At 34.9% G+C, this 19,196-nt stretch overlaps 1 protein-coding gene across 1 annotated transcript in view; it reads left to right on the top strand.

The window, feature by feature from the left end:
• Positions 1-19,196, top strand: part of EYS (eyes shut homolog) — a 706,383-nt gene that overhangs the window by 373,282 nt on the left and 313,905 nt on the right. The gene's annotated exons all lie outside the window — the stretch shown is intronic.

Genomic DNA, 19,196 nt, shown 5'->3' with positions numbered 1-19,196 from the left:
ATTATGTTGGGATTGACTGATTGATTGATTGATTGATTGACTGATTGAACCACTTGCTCTGCCTTTTCCTTCACAAGAATCACATACTCATCTTCCATATTTTGATTGATATTGTTTGACTATTTTCCTTCAAAAAACATCTCTTTATAATCATTATTTTCATCACTTATCTTTTTTAAATAGACAAATATAAACTTGAAAAAATTATCAGCTACTGTTAAAGAGGTGAAAACAGAGGAAATTCAACTAATACTGGAGATAAAACTGCATGATCCAGACATGGAGATCTGTTGTTCATGAAGTCAGGGTACTTTCTGAAGCATTCAACTGAGTAGTGTATCTCAAGAACTACTTTTTGTTGACATAGTAAATAGTAGTTCTGACTTCAAAACATATCTATTCATAAATGTATGTGAGACTCCTGAAATAATTTTAAAACCATCTGATGAAGTGTTCTTATGTATATCTCCTTCCTTCAAAAACTTCTGGTATAGAGTTGCTGATGGATACGCTGAAATGTATCACTGTATGAATCCCCTAATGATGAGATAACTTACTTGGTTCTGTTGGCACAAGTCACATCTGTGCAAACAGAAATTTGTAAAATTTTAGTGACAAACCATTTATTTTTATATACCTGTTATCCTGCTTCAAGTTCTGCCTTATACAAGTTTATTAGCGGTAATGTACTGAAGCAAATGACTGCTCTGCCTAATAAAGAACTCATGAGTAAGCCCTGTTACCTAGACTTCACAGTACATCAACAGTGGAATAGGCTCTGGCCTTTATCAGCTGGTTTTCTGTTGAGTTTCTCATTTCTATTCAGAGAACTTTTTGAGGTGGTGGGGTGTTTTTATACAAAGATAAAAGTGTCTGTCAAAGTTGCCAGCTGCTTGAAAGAGATTTATTGTCATCCAGCAGCAGCTGATATGGCACCTGCTGCCGTACCTGACACAGATGGCTATTCACATTCTGCCACACAGGCTACTAGAGCAGTATAGAAGCTGGTTGGAAGCTGCTACAATGCTGACAGAAGATCAGCAACTGAACAGTTTCACCTCACTACAATAACCTTTTCAGAATTCCAGGTGCTTCTTTCATATACTTACGTATAAACTCAGGAGGTATTTCTATGGTTATTGTATAAAAGTATAATCAAGATTTTTAAATGTAAAATAGGTACAGAGAAAAAAGTATATTTCTTGGGAAAAAATTGGTTTGTATGTAGTAAAATTAATTTGCTACTTCTCGTTCCAAAATGAGACAAATGATGGCCACGTTTTTTAAAAGCAGTACTATTTTTAGAACATTACAACATTTCAGAAATAAATTCAGGGAATTACAAGGACACAGGAAAACCAAAGAATTCTGGAACTAAGCATTAGGGAATATTGATTGGTTTGGTCTACATATGTATACTATACTTTTATAAAACAGAAGGAATACACACATAGCCAAGGAGAAGGATTTTTTTTGGTTTTTTTTTGCTTTTCATTCTTTGCTTGAGGGCTTGTGTTGGAAAAAAATATTTCATATCATTGATTTAAATCACTTAAGGGAAAAAATATTCAAGACCAGGACAGATATGTATAAAGGTGCCAAAGGACAAATAAAACATTTTTGTGGGGTATAGAATACAGTTGTTTTCCTGTGAATGCTTGTCTACATAGATTTCATTCTCAGCATGCATACGTAAAGACACAGATCAAATTCACACTGCCAGAACTGCCCCCTGATACTGTGCCTGTACTCAAGAGGTCAAGTTGTCTGAGCATACCACTGTGGATTTCCAACAGATCAAGATAACACCTAAAGGGAATTTTGTTTGGGATTTGCTGTTGTTGTTGTTTTGGGGGATTTTGTTAGTTTGATTGAGCTTTACGGTGGAAAATAATGGATAAGAAAAAAAGCATTCCCAAAAGTAATAACTGCCCTTATGTTGATGTATAAGCAAATCTATGACTTTTTTATTGGAAGAAATAAGACTATTAAAAAGCTGAGTGAGAAATGCTCCTGGATGGATAAGATTTTTATCACACTGGTGTATTTATAGTAGAAGAAATGTGTCAAGCTGCTAAACCTGATTTACTCTTTGATACTTTCAGATTTAGTGTATTTATTAATAACCTGTATTACTAAAAGTTGAGAAAAAACATTGATGACCCACCCAAATAACTTGCAGTCTCTGAAAAAGGGGTACGACATACTTTTCATATATTTTATAATAGTTATTTTTATCTGACAATCAGTAAATACATTACAGCAAGTTCTAAGATAGCTTAGAGTAGCAGGGGCCTCTAAAAAAGGAGTGTAAGAGATGGCAGAATAATATTTATTTTGATCTGGTCTCTGGTGTGCTTTTCCACTGCCATAACGTTCCTTGTGGCAAATAATGTTTTGTAAGTACATTTTTTCTTAGAAAAAAATATATTTATCATTATAGAAATGCTTTCATGTGACCAGAGGAGATGATCTAAGTTCTTAATCATATGTCTGTTAGCACTCTGCAAAGTTCTCTATGACTTTTTAAGTTTCCCGTGCTCTGCCAGCAAGTAATTGCCCAATAAGCAACTGAGACAAATTGAATGCAGGAAAATCTCCTTCTTTCTGTCCTCCCTGCTTGCCTTCCTCTTTCCTCTCTTTCCTTCCTCTCTTACCTTCCTCTCTTTCCTTCCTCTCTTTCCTTTTTTTTTCCCCTTTCTTTCCTGTTAGGGAAGCCAAGCATTGAAACAGGTTGGCCAGAGAAATTGCAGTTTCCATCCTTGGACATAGTTAGAATTGAACTGGACAATGTCCTGAGAAACCTGTTGTATCTGACCCTACTGTAAGCAGGTGAGATTAAATTACATAAACTTCAGAGATCCATTCAAACATCAGTTATTCAGGGATTCTGTGGTGCCCTGTAATAATTAGGACAGAATTGCCTTCCAGACATTGTTTATAAAGACTCTTAGAATTTACTTCTATGCAAGTATCTTGTTATTCACCAAGAGTGGGATTCATTTTACCTGTAGCTGTCCAGTAATTAATCCGTGTAAACTACATCACTGTAATAAATGAAGAAAAATTGCACCATCTGCTTTAGATGTCTGTTCTGGGATAGGTTGCAAAGTTTTTTCCTTTCCTTAATTTATTCCATTCTGCTTCTTTGTACTTTTGGTTTTGGCAAAGGAATTGGATATTGCTTTGTCTTTTCTGTTTGTGTAATGTACATGGATTGTGGAGCTCACAAAGACATTTGAAAAAAAAAAGAAAAAAAACCAACCTGGTAGAACCAGATATGAATGTTAACAACACACCAGCTAACTGGATTTACTTCTGTTAATTTTGGAGAAAAACATACATTAAGCAAATTTTATACTGAAGCAGATTTTCATCCCTCTCTTGAGTTATCTACTTTCACTGCCTGTGTTCAATATTTCATTTTTTCCTTTAAGACTACCTAACATATTAAATATGTTCTCAACATATTACTAATAGTCAAATTGGTACATTACTACAAAGCTCTTCATGTTCAGTATTATTTTGCTTAAAGTCTTGCTCTGCAAAAATTTCAGTTTTGATTACATTGTTGGTTAAATTCTCCTAGCAGAAAGCAAAATTGAGGCTTTTGGGTTTACACACAGTTTTTCTTTATAATGTAATGTAATGTAATGCTTTTTCAGTTTTCTCCTTAATCATGTTCTATTAAATTACAGTACTGTACACTTGGTTTCTGAAAAATCTTGAAACGGCATAATGCCTTTGCCTCCTAATCCTGCTTTATCATAATGAATTGCTTATGTTATATTCACTGGATTTGACATCGCTCTCATTATTCCTTTAAGCTTTGTCTTTTATCACTTCGGCCAGACATATTACTATTCATTCCATTCCTCTCTTCTCAGTATCTGTAATAATATGCTGTTTTTAAACATTTTATGTCTGCTACATTAAGAAGGTAATTACTTTTGACACAGTGAAGTTGTTTGCTATGTAGGTTAGCATGGAATTTCATGCAAAGTGAGTGCTTTGAACGCTGATCCATTATTTGCATTATATTTGTAACTGCTAGAAGCCTGAACTTAGTAACTTTCCAGACCATTTTCACAAGCAGTCATTTTCCCTAAAGTTCTGATAAAGAATACCTAGCAGAGTAATCGCAAGCCTGGCCTACTTCTGGTTTTACTTAAGTGCAACCTGCTGTCCTGCAGGCAAAAACATCTTGATAGTCTGTAACTTTTAAGTGTATTTTTTACTCTGATTGCTTTGCGCCCAGACTTCTAAGCAAGCCAGATATATAGGAAAATCTGTGAGAATTCCATGTAAATGTCTGTCGCAACAAGAACAAAAATAAAAAGAAATTAAATCGTGCATTTAAAAACTATACATAATTTGACATTTTTTAGGTTTCTGTATCAAAATAAATTTTAATTCCCTTTTGAGCTGACATATAACTTCTGATTTCTAATCATCAAAATTGTTCTAGTAATATCTAAATGTCTTCTAGGCTTTGCATTGTCCATGTGCAAAGAGGTCCATTGTGCTTGATATTCCCAGCTTTTAAAGATGGGATTTTAAAGATTTAAAGCAGAAAAAATAATGATATTGGGAATAAAACTCTTTGCATACCTGCCAATGACAGCAGATAGTGAGTTTCAGATGAGAGGTAATTTGAGAACAGCATTTATGCCAGTCAGTATCTCCTGTCATTTAGAGTTTCAAAGCCACTGAGATCTGAGAGTATCATCTACTGGAACAGAGAAATCCTCAATAGCATCTTCTGTCTTTGAAAATTAATACTCTAAGAAACTTCTTACAGGCATTGTTAACTTCCATATGACTGGAAAAACACAAACAAAAACAAATACAAAACAACAAAAAACTACATTGACCAGTACAGACATTTCTAGGTTAGGGAAGTATTGTTTTTCCAGTAAATCAAAATATTTTCCTTGATTTTTTGAATACTATCAGCATTGTATGTTAAGATTAATTTATTTTGTAGATTTTTGAACCAACCAAACTGTGTAACACGTGGGCTAACATTGATCAGCATAGCAAGTGTACTGTTCTGAAAATCGTAAAATGTCATTTGTGTAATGGGTTCTGAGTAGCCTAAAACAATTAGGATTATTTCTCTTTGAAGAATAGCAAATAAAAGACATGAGATGTTCCATGTAGCTCACACTTTGCATTTACATTTTGGATCAGTTGGTGGAATTACTGAATTTATTATGTTTTGTTCTTAAACCTTATTTTGAATATATTCAAAACACATCATAATGATCAACTTCTGAAGTTTAAAATAACAAGGGATTTTACAGTCATGAGAACCTCCAAGTAAGTCATTCTCTTGTTATTTATTAAAAAAAACTATTATTTGGTATAATGCAAAAAGTATCCCAAACGCACAGATTGCTCCCCAAGGATACTGTTACATTCCCTGGAGTTAACTAATTCTTAGGGATGATTTAGGACCATTCAGGAAATGTAAACGCTGTCAGTTCAGCTTTTACTTCAGCTTAGCTGAGGAAGCAAAGAGGTTCCTGTGTGACTCCCTTGAGCAAATAGCTGCTCACCAGCAGTGGTAAGTTCTGATTGTATCTGGGATGTGAACCCAAGAGAGGAGTACAACGGGAAGTTGAACTATTGGATTCTAGTACAAGGTCTCTAATCCCATAATTGAAAAACATTGTTCAAAATCTTAGCAAACTTGACCTGTACTGAAGTTTAAATAATGTTAGTTTCTGCTCAGAAAAAGAACCCTGTATGTATATAATGGAAAATAATATTTTTCCGTTGTTTGGGATCTATGCTTACATGGCTATTACAGCTGTTGGCTAACCATTAACTATAAGTCTCTGTTTTGTTCTCAGATCAGTCATATCTGTACAGTTGTAAAGAGGCTAGTGTGCTTTGGAAAATAGAAGGAAAAAAACCAAATCTTCCAAAATGCTGTGATATATGTTTGCAATGGAGGGAGTTGTAGGATGGGGAGGGTAAAAATGAAGAATCAAATTATGTAGATGGGCAGGGAACACTGTGGGGTCAGGACAAGACAAATCAAATGTTTACACAGTGAGGCAACAGGGGACAAGATATTCAAGATGATATGCTTAGGAATAAGACTTGAAATAGTAAATATTGGCCTGAAGAAAAATAAGGTGCCTGCACTCTTCCTGGGTACCCCTCAGCTTCTGTCAATGTATCAATCTTAAAAATTTCAAAATTTCCCTGGTGGAAGCAAGAGGTAATGCCTTCTCATGCATAAAGCAGTAGCCCTACTACAGTGTGTCATATTGCCTCACCATTTTACCCTCTCACTGCCTCAAATTTTAACAGGCTTGTGGAGTTGTGAGCAGCAGTGACTTCTGCACCTCAGACCTTTGACCAGAGGGTTTATGTTATTTCAGGTAGGCAGTAAATCTTTATGTGCAGTTATGGAAAACATAAAATGACTTCATAAGCCAATACTATTTTTTCTTTTGATGTCACATGGGTCAACTTGTCATAAAGATTAAACTGATTACTCAATACTCTTGAGATAATTGTGCCTGATTAACAATAAGCTACCCTGTGACTTGGCTTGGCCTCCCAGCAATTTTTCATATATATCTTTTTTTCTTCTCCAAAAGAAAGGCACAACACATTTTTCACTATTTGTAGGTACACAGTGTGAAGCTCAAGCAATTTCTCTCAAGTTTTTGTTGTCTTAGCTCTGCTTCAGAAAGTGCCTTAGAGGTGCCTTAAATACCTTTAAATGGCTGTTCCTAACACTATCCATTTGCGTATAACTAAGCAGTTGCCAAAGGCCTGTTTGCAGAAGACAAAGGCTATGCCGGTTCTGCATATCTAAATTGATCAAGAATATACCAAGTGAAAAATGTTTTGTTGTTCTTATTGGCTGGAAAAGGCTGCTCTCCATCTAAAGTTTGTATCTTACAGCTTTTCAGTCACTTCTGTTTTATGGGCCAAAGCAAAAAAACCCACAATTATTTAGCCTGTCTTGGCATGATTTATTGTAAAAGTTCTATTTTTTTCTTCCAGGCTAGGCAGGTGCAAGGCTGTTAATCCTTACTTACATCATGATTTGCGTTGTAGCAAACTGTCATATATTCAAATACCAAAGAAATGCTGCAGTTTAAAATATCACAAACACTAAATCATATGGCAGTTCAGTCATTGTGGGTATCACAAGCAGGTTTTACACTTTTAACTCTAAAAGAATAATTTAGAATGTCTGTTTAGAAATATTCACTGTTCTGAATTTATATTATATCACAATAATTAAGTCAGGAAAATTTGGAGGGGATAAAATAAACTGAAGATAGCCACTAGGTGAATTACCCTGTTGTAGAAGGAAATCAAATTTGATAAGCAGGACTCCCTGTTCATGAGGTCCTGCTGGCTGTGACTGATGACTGATGTCCTCCAGGTGTTTTTCAATTCTTCCCAGAATGGTATTTTCCATGATTTTAGTGGGCATTGAAGTGAGACTGACAGGCCTGTAGTTTCCAGGGTCCTCCTTGAAAACCAGGATGACATTTTCCAGCTTCCAGTTAACTGGGACCTCTCTGGATTCCAAAGACTACTTAAAATCACCATTTTTAATGGATTATTTTGAATATATTTATCTTTGTAAATAGTAGTAAAAATAATAGGTTTTTTATTGATGAGAGGAATTTAATTGTTTTTATACTGTAACATAGAAGCACTCTGACAAAGTGGAATTTTACACAAAAGACAATTATTAGTGGTATGGAAGAAAATATAGATTTTTTTTCATACACCTCAATATAAAAAAAAATTAGGTATCTTAAACATTCTTGTAAGAATTAAACTCAGCATGGCTGTTAGTAACTGCAGGGTATCTGAGCTAGTATCTGTTACTATCTGAGGGGTAAGAACTGGCCAGTATAACTTTTTTTTCTCAGTTGAAGAGAGAAGTCTCTGATACTCTACAATCTGCTACATATTTCTTATTCTGAAGAACATGTTTCAAACTTTGTATTATGCAATGCTCTAGTATTTCCTCTGAAAGTTAACCTTGGCACCAGGTGTTTCAGTTATTCTGGTGTTTGTGGCTTCTGTAGCTTCTGCAAGCACTTTTCATATAAGTGGAGTATGTTTCAAACCCTTAGAAGCATCATGACTTCCAAATCTGAAAGATCATCAGCCTTCAAAAATATAGAACTCTACCAAGATGCATTGCATCTGATTAGCCCACCTATCTCTCCACGAGTCCTCATAATAATTGCAAGAGGGAGACTTAGTACCCATTTAGACACTCAACTGCAGCTTTTAGTTGTGGCTGTATGACATCTGGTAAACGAACTTCACATGCTGACTAGATTTATGTCAATGTGATTACAATACAGGTTCTTTTTGGCCAAAAAATATTTATTTTTATTGAATTTATTTTAGTACTTTGAAATTAAAAATCTTAAATTTCAAAGTAAAAGAATACAAATTAAGAATTTCATTATCAGGATTAGAAATGGATGTCATTTACTATACTTATTTTTTCATTGGTTTATATTAAAAAGCAGTAGGGGAAAAGAAGTGAAGGGATTTATTTTCCATATCATGCATTGAAACAGATAGGTCTATTTTTGTACTTATTTCTTAAGTTAATTTTTTCTATCTAAGGTATGTCATTTTTTTTTCTTCTAGTAATTGTTTGCCTTTTATATTCCACCTTTTCCCTTAACCTCAAATGTAAAAAGGAAATAGAGTATCTATCAGTGATGCTCTGGTGCTAAGTTATAATCATGAACATCTCTAAAATGGTGAACCATTAAATCTTACCACTTTTATTTAAGACAGCCATCATGCTGAAAGATAGGTTCCTGTTCAAGACTGAAAAATTGAGCCAAGTTCTATAATACTGACTCATTCAAAATTCCTTAGTTATGGGAGATTGTTTTCACTGTAACTTCACTGGATTTTTTCCACATTGAATAGACTTTCTCAAGATCAAGTAAAGAACTGTTAAACTCTGTTATTTATCTTCCGTTCACTTAAAGATAGTAGCTTCAGGAATTGTATAAAACAATATGTGAGGACAAGGACTTAGCAAAATTTCAGAATTTACATTCCTATATGATCAAGGCAATGAACTTCAGTAGCTCACATAAATAAAAATATAAGAATTGCTTGGTTCGAAATTCAGCCTTCAAACTTTTGTTTAAGATTTAGATTGTTCATATTAACAGCATGTTATATGCATTAGAATTGCCATTAGAATTCCTGGTTAAGGAATAAAACCGCCTGAATCCTCCAATCACAGTATGCATTGAAAGTTAAGCCTATGTTGAGTATGGACCTCTCCAGTATAAATTCACTGTATTTTACTTGAGCTGCTTCTGCATGCAAAGTGTATTTTAGATAATCAGTTAGATTATTTGTTTCAGTTATTCTTCCATGAACTAGAATGGCTGATCAGGAATTGGCATTACTGGCATAAAAGCTGTGCATTGAAATTTGCTTTAGGATGAAACACATTGTTCTTTATGTCTGCTTTGTCACCTTTGGGTTTATGTTTGTCTGCCTGCTCCAGGCTACATCCCCAGATCACTGCTGGGGTCATAGGAGAGGTCATTGAGACCATGGGAAGCAATGGCTGTAAACACCCTTCTAGTTTCATCATACCCTTTCTGTTTCATATTCTCTTCAAAAGCATACTAACATGTCTGACACAGCAGCACAGTGAAGTACTTGAACAAACATTGTTTGGACATCTTGGGACTCATAGAAATTCCTGAAATTTAATTTCATGAAATGAAATGTTGTTGCTTTCCAACTTTTGGGATGGAATTTGTGCTTTGGGGCATCTTAACACATTTATGAATTTTGAAGTATTGGAAAACATTGCAAACTCCAGCATCCCAACTTCTGAGAAGAGTTCTTATTATCTTTTCAGTTTTTATAATTATGGTTACGGTATCTTCTCTATTTCTTCTGGTTTCTGGATATCTTTCTTTTTTTGGCTCTTAATTGAGTTATTAATTGGTGCTGTGTGACTGTGTAAAATGAATGTTGGAAACACACAGCAGATAAATGTAAACATGGCCATGTCTTTAGTGCAGCAGCACCTCTTGTCCTTTGCATTTTTTCTTAAGACAGCTAGAACCTCCTTTCTTTATAATTTATTTATCATATTATGAAATGCTTCAGACACCTAAAAAATAATGATTACAATATACATTTCTAAATTTGTGCCAGTAGCTGCTAGCTTGAACCTACTTCATCAGCACCAATGTGAGGTTTCTTGTTTTGGTTGTCTGTGCCAATTTTGTTCTGGAACACATCCATAACACAAGATATAAGCAATGTTTGCTTGTGCTCCAGTGTTAAGAATGAGATACTGTTTCAATGCCATTAGCAGAATTCTCATCTGAAAAGCAGAGCATTTTTTTTTCACTCTTCAGTGTTATGATAAGGCTACATATAAATATCTTCAAATATCCATGTTTCTGTAGGTATACATTTCATAAGAATGCAAGTTATGTGTATAGTCCTACAATCATTTGCTAATGGGTGTAATTCTTCCTGTCATGCACTTGATTTTACTGTACACAAATTGCAGAATCTAAGCCTCAGCTTGCTGTGTTTTGTTACGCCAATTTGAAAATCTTTGCAAGCTGCATGAGTTTTTCTTTCTGAAAATGTAGATACTTTCTTTATATATATTATAGATCAAGGCCTTAGTATATTTTCAAGGCCTTAGTATGGTTAACTAAAATTGCCTTTATAAAATGTATTTTTTTTTAATTAGGCAAAAGGAAAAAAGAGCAAAAAAAGTTTCAGTGACATATCATTAGATAAGGTTATTTCAAGTGATTTTGACTTTAGCACCTTCTTTGTTACTTAAAAATCATTACTGTTATTGCCATAGCAACAGTTGAAAGTATCATGCTCCGTTTGCAGGGTAAGCAAGCGTAGGTCATACAAATGATACGGATGTTCTCATACTTAATTTGTAAAAGCTGTTTAAATAACCATTTCACTGAACTCCAGCACTATAAACATTGTTCTGTATGTTTTAGAGCTATTAAAGCTTAATCCAGTACATTTGTAATGGTTGGTTAATCACTACTCTTTAGTTATTTCAAATGAAAACATTTCAATACCAACATTTACTGCAGTAAAATAATTTTAGTTATACTAATAAAACATTACCTGGATGAGATTGCAAAGTACCCATAATCAACAAGTTTTATAATGAACTTGTTGAATAATTTTTTTCCAAATTTTTGCCTTTAGATAATGCCTTACTTTAAAAAGTGCTTTGGTTTTGTAGTACTAAAGGCTATTATTGCATGCAGCTTTCACTTACCAATCAGTTAAAATGTCTTTATGAAGCAAGTGTAATACAAGCCTGCTTAGGTTATTACTGGTACCATTTCATTCAGATTTGTGTTAGGAAAAAACAGAGTAAGAGTGACAAGAAAAGCAGTAGCAATTCCTCAAGTACTGAAGTGTTTGCCTGATGCATAGGGTAATCCCTGGGAATGTAATTTGTTGGGAATAATACAGCATTGGCTTATAAAATGTAAGCAACTGCTTACGCAGGTGTATTTCATCTCTGGAAATGAAGCCAATAAATTACTCATCCTTCTAAGCAGTAGGAGGTAAGGTCAAAATGTTTTTGTTTCCCAGGAGATGACAGATGATGAGGTGAGATTTAATTCCATAATTGAAAGTCCCAGCAGGCTCACAAGAAAAACAACGCCATGTTTCAAGGGGAAAAGATGTTCTAATGTACTCTACTATTTGTCAGTTTTTGATTTGTTTAAATTCAGATGAATAACCATAAGGTTCAAACTTAAAGATAAATAAATACTAACTAAACTTTGAAATAGCATTTTCCATTTGGGAGCAGGTGTTAACTTTATATTTATAATCATGATAATATGTGTGTTTCATAAATGTTATTTTTAAGGTCAGATTTTGCAAAAAATTATATTTCTGTTCTGTCTGTAAAGGACATTGATTTCTGCTGGTGTAGCAAATTGCATAGAGTTCTACTCATCAGCACAGAAAGTTGCTGTATGGGTACAGTCATCCCTACTGCCTTAGTTTTGTGGTTTTTAAGGGTTTTTAAGGCCTTTAAGTTTTAAAGGGCTTAAGACTGGCAGATTCTTAAATGATTCATCAGAACTCAACTTCTTTTTTCCACCTTCAGATCCTAGTCAGAATTTCCGAGACTTTGAAAAAACCCCTTTGAAATTAGATGGAGAAAACCAAGGAGTTACATTGAGTGTCTTTTCAGAATAAACTGACTTTGAATATTGTGTGAATTTCCCTATTCCTTTTAGTGTCTTGGCATTTTACTTGAAATTAGATTAACAAGCGTTACTTAGGCAGATAACACATGCTTCTAAATGTAAAATCAAAATCAAGCAAACAAACCCCCACACTGTACTTATCAAATAGTAACTTTCCTTCCCTTTCTTACAAAGTTATATTAGTATTTACATTAATTAATTGTGTTGGGTTTTCATGAGTAAAATTATTTTTAAGTGGAAGCACCATTTCAATTAAACTCCAAATATACAACCTGAGTCTACAACTGAATGAAACATCTGATCTTACAGATCACTGCATATCACACCTACCACATATTCTAAAATTGCTGTGTCTAACATGAGAGATAGGACTGATGAGTAATTACTTTCCTTGCATGTTAACATTTGGTGTCCTATTATTTGCATTATAAAGACAAAAAAAGAAAAGAAGTATAGGCCCATCAAGAAAATATTTATTAGAATCTTAAACTCTGTTCTTTTCTAGACCTTAGATTTCATATGTTACAATAGTTTACAATTATATTTTATTCCTGGAGTTGTTTGTGAAATTTGGATGAGATTTTAGCATTATTTGAAGAAAAAAAATTCTCTAGACTGTTATCAAACACATATACATCTATTGCCTGGATGATCCAAGAGTTTTCTTTGCTTTTTGCTGAATAAGGATTTACCTGTCAGTGAGCAAAACCTATTGACAATGTCATTATGTCATGGTATCAAACTAGAAGTTCTGCTTTTTTCACTTAAATCTATACAAGATAATTTCACATATTGGTGATACAGGGTTTTTTAGGTCCTTACTTCTTGTATTAGAATGGTCTAGTTCTTCTGTGATTTCTTGGTTTCTTCATTTGGCCCTTTTGCCTTTCATGTCCCTGGCTTTATATTGACTCTCTGAGTACACCAACCACAATGCTAGAAAGTTACTCTTTTCAGGCAATGTACGAAACAGAAGACTGCATGAAAGAGAAGAAAAATTGCTCCTGAAAATGTGTTTGTAGGGTTTTATGAAGCTGATTATAAAAAGGCTTCATAGCTAAGCTATAATTGATTCTGAACAGTTTTCAGTTTTGAGTTTGTTTGGGAAAAGGAAGAATGCCCTGATGAGAAGTATTGAGGAATCCATCCAGTGCCAGTATCTCAGGGAGCAGCTGCAGTGGGAGCTGCAGGTTGAGCTCTGGGAGCCCAAGCCCGAAGCAAAAGGCCAGGAGTCACTGACCCTTTGTCCCACAGAGGGCTTGGGGACCATTCACTCAAAGACACGGCAGGAGTAGAGGGTTCCAGGCTTTCCTGTGCTTAGACTGTGGGAGGATAAAATCCCAGGCGGTCCTTTGTCCAGGGCTCTTCCTCAGAGGCACCAGCTCAAGCTGGTTTTCTGTTATTCACCTATTGCACCAAGACTGGTTCATGTGAGACTCTGCTGTGGGAAACCTGGAGCTGAGCCAGCTCGAAGCCTGGTGTGACTGGGAGAGTGTGGGGGTGTAGCTGTGAAGGCACCTCTGTCCCAGCTCAGGTGTGCCAGGGTGACTGACAGAGGGGCTCCTGGAGGGATGGACAGTTTCCTTAAAAAGAAGCATCAGTAGCTTTTGTTTTTCCTAGGCAAGATATCAGCCCACGTTACTTAGTTTATTTTTCATCCTTTGTGCTTCAACACTTAAATTTAAAAGAAAAAAATAAAGAACGAACAGTAGAAATGCATAGATTTTGCATAGATGTGCATAGACAATGATCTAAGCACAAATGCACAGTTTAAAAATACCATCTCAGTATTTTACTAGAGAGTTCCAATTAACAAGAAGTTGACTCTTTTTCCTGAACTCTTACTGAGCTTGAAAATGTTTGCAAACAAATGTGTACAATACCTAAGCCGAAAAGTGCAAAGCTGACCAGGAGTTCTGCAATGGTGGTACCAATTCTTGTGAGTCAGTTATCATCGTGATAACTTTCTATTTCTCATACTTTCTGTTTTCTAATACAGCAAAAAGAATATGGTGTAAGAAGCCTTAAGTGTAATATAAGGTATAGTTGTTGGATAATACATGAAATGTAGTTAACTATGAAATTAAAGTAAAACACACACATCCTTCAAGCTTTTGCAAAGAAAGGGAATTAATGAGAGAGGTTTTGTATTGCCAGGATCCATAACTTATTTGTTACATTCCTTTTGACTATCTTCTTATCAGTATGATCAAAGCCCAGTCTCCAAATTAGCCAAAATCTGCATGATGTTTTATTGTTTATAAAGCATACTAACTGTGATGTCTCGTGGTGTTGATTTAATCTCCTGTCACTTTACTTTGAAGATATCAAGTATCACAGACAGTCAAGGTATAAATTTGCACTTAAAAAGAATGCAAGCATTTAGGAACTCCTATGCAGTGCTATGCACTGGAATATGCCAGGGAAGGAAGAATAGAACCTCATCAGCTAAGGCTTTTCTTGTCATGCTTTTTATCTCATTCACATTTGCATTTAAAATATGTTTATGATTTGTGGAAACAGCTCTGGAATGGAAACCAGCAGTCTGTTCTGGCTGTTCTAATCACAGAACTAGAAAATTGGGTGCCCTCCTCTCTGAATAGTGTTCTTTTTTTACAGATCTAAAGCAACCATGATAGAGATTATCTCTTATTATCTGGAGTACTTAGAAATGAACTCAAAAAAGTGCTGCAGGAAACTAGTATGGCTAAGTATTTTCTAAATGAAGAAAATTAAAGATGATAAATTCTGAAACTTAGTCTAAACAGAAATATAAGGCAGATCAGAAGGCTTTGAAGAACAACTAGAACAATGTGTCTTATCTATTAACATATTTTTCCTCTGTATTTCAGTAGCAGGATGTGAGTGAGCAAGGTTGTTGAATGAAAATTTAAAACATGGAGAAGCCAGGGACATTACAGAAAAACCTTACATATTTTTGCATTTCATTATGTCCTCACTTACAAGAAACTAAGGAAACAATTAGGTTGGATTCCTCCTTTTAATGTGAGTTTTCAGAAAATACCTTTTGGAAAATAAACTGAATGAGTGATAGTTGAATAAACAGAGAAAATGAGCATTAGAAACTTTAGATGTCTTCAATGACCAGTCATTTTCAGGCAAGACATCAACTGTGATGACAGAAAAGGTTTTAGGATAGCTGCAGGAAGCCACAAGACTGATGTCCTGCTGTACCAGCTAAGGTAATAGAAATAATACTTAAGGATAGAATTGGTGAACACACAGCTAAATATTACCTAGTTAGGAACAATCAACACGTCTGGTTTGGGGGGTTTTTAAAGAGAAATTCTACCCTAAAACTTCTTGTCAGATTTGGAAGAGTTAGCTGTTGTGTGAATAATGGATTGATGAAAGTTTTCTAAATTTCCAGAAGTCTGCTGCTGAGTCCCATAAAACAGATTTTTAAAGGGAACAGCTAGAGGGTAAGAAACAGTAAAACAGTAAATGTTTATTGTAGCTGAAGATCAGTAGTGAAACTCTACAAGCCAGTAAGTTCTTTAATGCCTTGAAAATGGAATAATCAGTGGAATGAAAAACAGTTCACTAAGAAAATCAAATTGTTCAGTTGAAGAACTGATTAACTAGATTAGTAGAAGAAAGAGTCTTAGGACACTTTGGGATTGTACTATGAAATGGCATAAAGAAGTTGCACAATATGTTTGAAATTGTGCACAGGCACAGAAGGAAGATTAAAAAATCCTGACTTGTTTTACAGTGACAGACTAAGGAGCAATTCTAGGGGTTCATGCCTGATATTTGTATAAAGTGACAACTCAGTATATAGTAATCATTTAAAAAATCCCAAATCAAGTTTTAGATACTATTAAGAAAATAAATGGAATATTCTATAGCATCAAAGGTATAGTATAGATGTTTCTATCTTGAATGCTTGAAGCTTCTGTCTTCCCATCTCTGTTTGAAGAGATGTACAAAAATACTGACTGATCAGAGAAGATCGAAGTTATTAGTGTGAAAGCTATCAAAGCTATTTCAGAGCTAAAGAATAGTATGAGACTAGAAGAGACATTTGTATGTTTGGTCTGTTCTTGCCTTTCTATAATCGTTCATTTGAAGGACTTCTGGAGAATGAAAACTCCTGAAATAAAACAATAAGGAAGTTGTCATACTTCTTGTAATAAAATTTGGAGTTTCATCCTCATTATGACAAAACTCTTGGTTGTTTGTCACAAATCAATGTTAAATAAAAAAATAGGAACAAACCTTTTTGGGCTTATCCAAGTGCACTTCACTAGCTGATTTATTTTACTGTGAAATGCCAACATAGTCTCTCCCTTTTACAGAAACAGCAATAGTTTTATAGTTTTGCTTCTACTTTAAAGAAGACTTGTTTGTAAGTCTTTTAATAGTTTCCTTTAAGATCCTTGCAACACTGCTGTGAACAATTGATTATATTATCCTCTCCCCTACCTTTATTTTGTTTTCCATGAGTAGTTCAAAGAAGGCATAAAATCAGTTGAAGTCTATTCCTAGAAATAACTTCTGAAATGGGGATTTTCACATGGAAGGCCATATGGCCTTACTGCTTCACAAGTTGAGTTCTTCTCTCTCACAGCTCCTGGAGTAGAAGTTTCCAGGCGAGAGGTATTTTTTGCAAGAACTTGGAACAAGTGTTCTGGGAGTCTTACTCTTAAACAACACAAGATTAAGAAACTGAAAAGTGTGTCATGAAACCTGGAGCTTATTTTATCTTTTTTTTTTTTTTTTTCTAAAAATTTGATCTTGTTAGAGAAACGGGGCTTAAAATTTTGGCTTCCTTGTGACAGCAAGAATGCAGTACTTATCCCAAGTCCTGACAGCTGCTGAGATGCAGTTAATGTCAAAAAAGCTTATATACTCTTTCCCTGAAGAAAATCCTGCAGAGTGGGTTTGTCTAGTGGAAATACAGAGAGTTAACTAAGGCAGGGCTAAGGAAAAATTGCACCACATGGAAATTTTGAATATGTTTGGTCAGTTAAAGTCCCAAATTCAATATGCCATTTATGCTTTTTTTTTTTTAAATTAACCAACAAGATAAAACCATCAGTGTCAGATTTGAAAGTTACAGAAGCTATGCTGGTTTCAGTATTCATTCTGAAACGGTCCTTGACAGCTGAGGTGAGTAAACCTTGTTATATAAATCATTATGAACATTTTGAACTCCCCCAGGGTGGTTGCAGAACTGCAGATCAAAAGGGCTTATTCAGTCAAACACAAACCTGTTCTTCAGGGCTTGAGGATTTCTACTGAAATTACTTTGGAAAATGAAAAGCAAATGTAGCTCTTAAAAACAACCAATGAACTATCCACACCTAACAAAACTGACTCCACTGTTCCCGTTCTTTCAGGGTTTTTGTTTTGTATTGTTTTGTTTTGTTGGGTTTTTTTGTGTTTCTGTTTGTTTGTTTTTGTTTTTATTTTTGTTTTGGTCTGTTTTGTGTTTGAAAAGTTACTGATTTCCTGTTTGTCTTTTATGTTTATTTCATAATGTGTCTCTGCTTGTCACAGAATCATAGATATCATAGATTCACAGAATCATTAGGGTTGGAAGGGATCTCTGGATATCATACATTCCAATCCCACTGCCAAGGCAGTGTCACCTGCTCCAGGTGACAAATACGTGCAGGTGGGTTTTGAGTGTCTCCACAGATGGAAATTCCATGACCTCTATGGGCAGCCTCTTCCAGTGCTGTGCCACCCTCAATGTAAAGTCCTTACTCATGCTGAGGTGGAACTTCTTGTGGTGTTGGGTATGGATGTTGCTCCTCATTCTGTCACTGGTCACCACCAAAAGAGTCTGGTGCCATCCTCTTGGTTCTCGCCTTTGAGATATTTATATGCTTTAGTGAGATCCTCTCTCAGTCTTCTCTTCCCTAGACTTAGACACCAGACTGTAGTGCCAACTCTAATCTTTCTTTGTAAACTTTCCTTAAAGAGCATTACTCTTTGAAATACGTAGTATTGTCTAACTCGACCAGGGAGTCTACTGTGTATTCTGTGTTACAACAGTTTCACATCTTTCATAGGACAGGTGGGAAGTATCCTCATAATCTGATCATCAACAGGCAGCAGAAGTAGATTTCAATACTTTAAGGTTAGAAATAGGCTAAAATGCAGCTAATGGCTAATTGGCTGTATGTGTGAGCAGCTGAAACTGAGATATCTGTTTCACCTCTTAAATAACTGTGAATGTGAAAATGCTCAGAATGTAAATAGTTTTAGGTCCACACAGTAACAGAGAATGAATAGTAAATTTCTCATGGGGAGAAGATAGCAGTAGCTCATGCTATTGGCTTCAAGTATGCTGGGGGAAAGTGTAGTTAACCCTAACCATCACTATGCTATATTTCTTGATGTTTCAATAATGTTTGTTGCCTATCAGAAAGGTTAAAAAATAATCTGAATTTGTCTCAAATGCAACGTTACATTGAAATTAGGTGAAATCATAGAAATGTAGAATAATTTTTTTTTGTAAAAGACGTCTAAGATCATGGATCATTTTGCTCAACATAGAAATACTGGATTAGGCTTTGAAAATACATCTCCTTTATATGGCAGTGAATACCTGCTGCATAGACCTGCATTTTAAGAAGAAATTCTGTTTTTCTAGGAGTTGTTGAAAGCTTCTTATGAAGCTCTGTGCTTGCAATACTGCTTTACTCTGTATTTGTCATATCTTTAATGTTTCATGAATGCCCAAATTCTTCTTTTTTTTTTTCACATGGTTTGTCTTTATTTGTGGAAAAGACATTAATGGGTAAGCTAGAACCATGTGGGAAAGCTCACAGTGTCTTGACATAAAGCACGAAGGCTCCACAACCCTAGGAAATCATTCAGCAATAACTCTTGTCTTCCTGGATCCAGAAAGTTTTGTTTGTTTCTATGTTTGGGTTTTTGACTTATGAA

This window comes from Cinclus cinclus, chromosome 3 (assembly GCF_963662255.1).
Source record: "Cinclus cinclus chromosome 3, bCinCin1.1, whole genome shotgun sequence".
Classification (NCBI taxonomy): Eukaryota; Metazoa; Chordata; class Aves; order Passeriformes; family Cinclidae; genus Cinclus; species Cinclus cinclus.
Note: the sequence above shows the minus strand (reverse complement) of the source record. Positions and strands in the feature narration are given on the sequence as shown.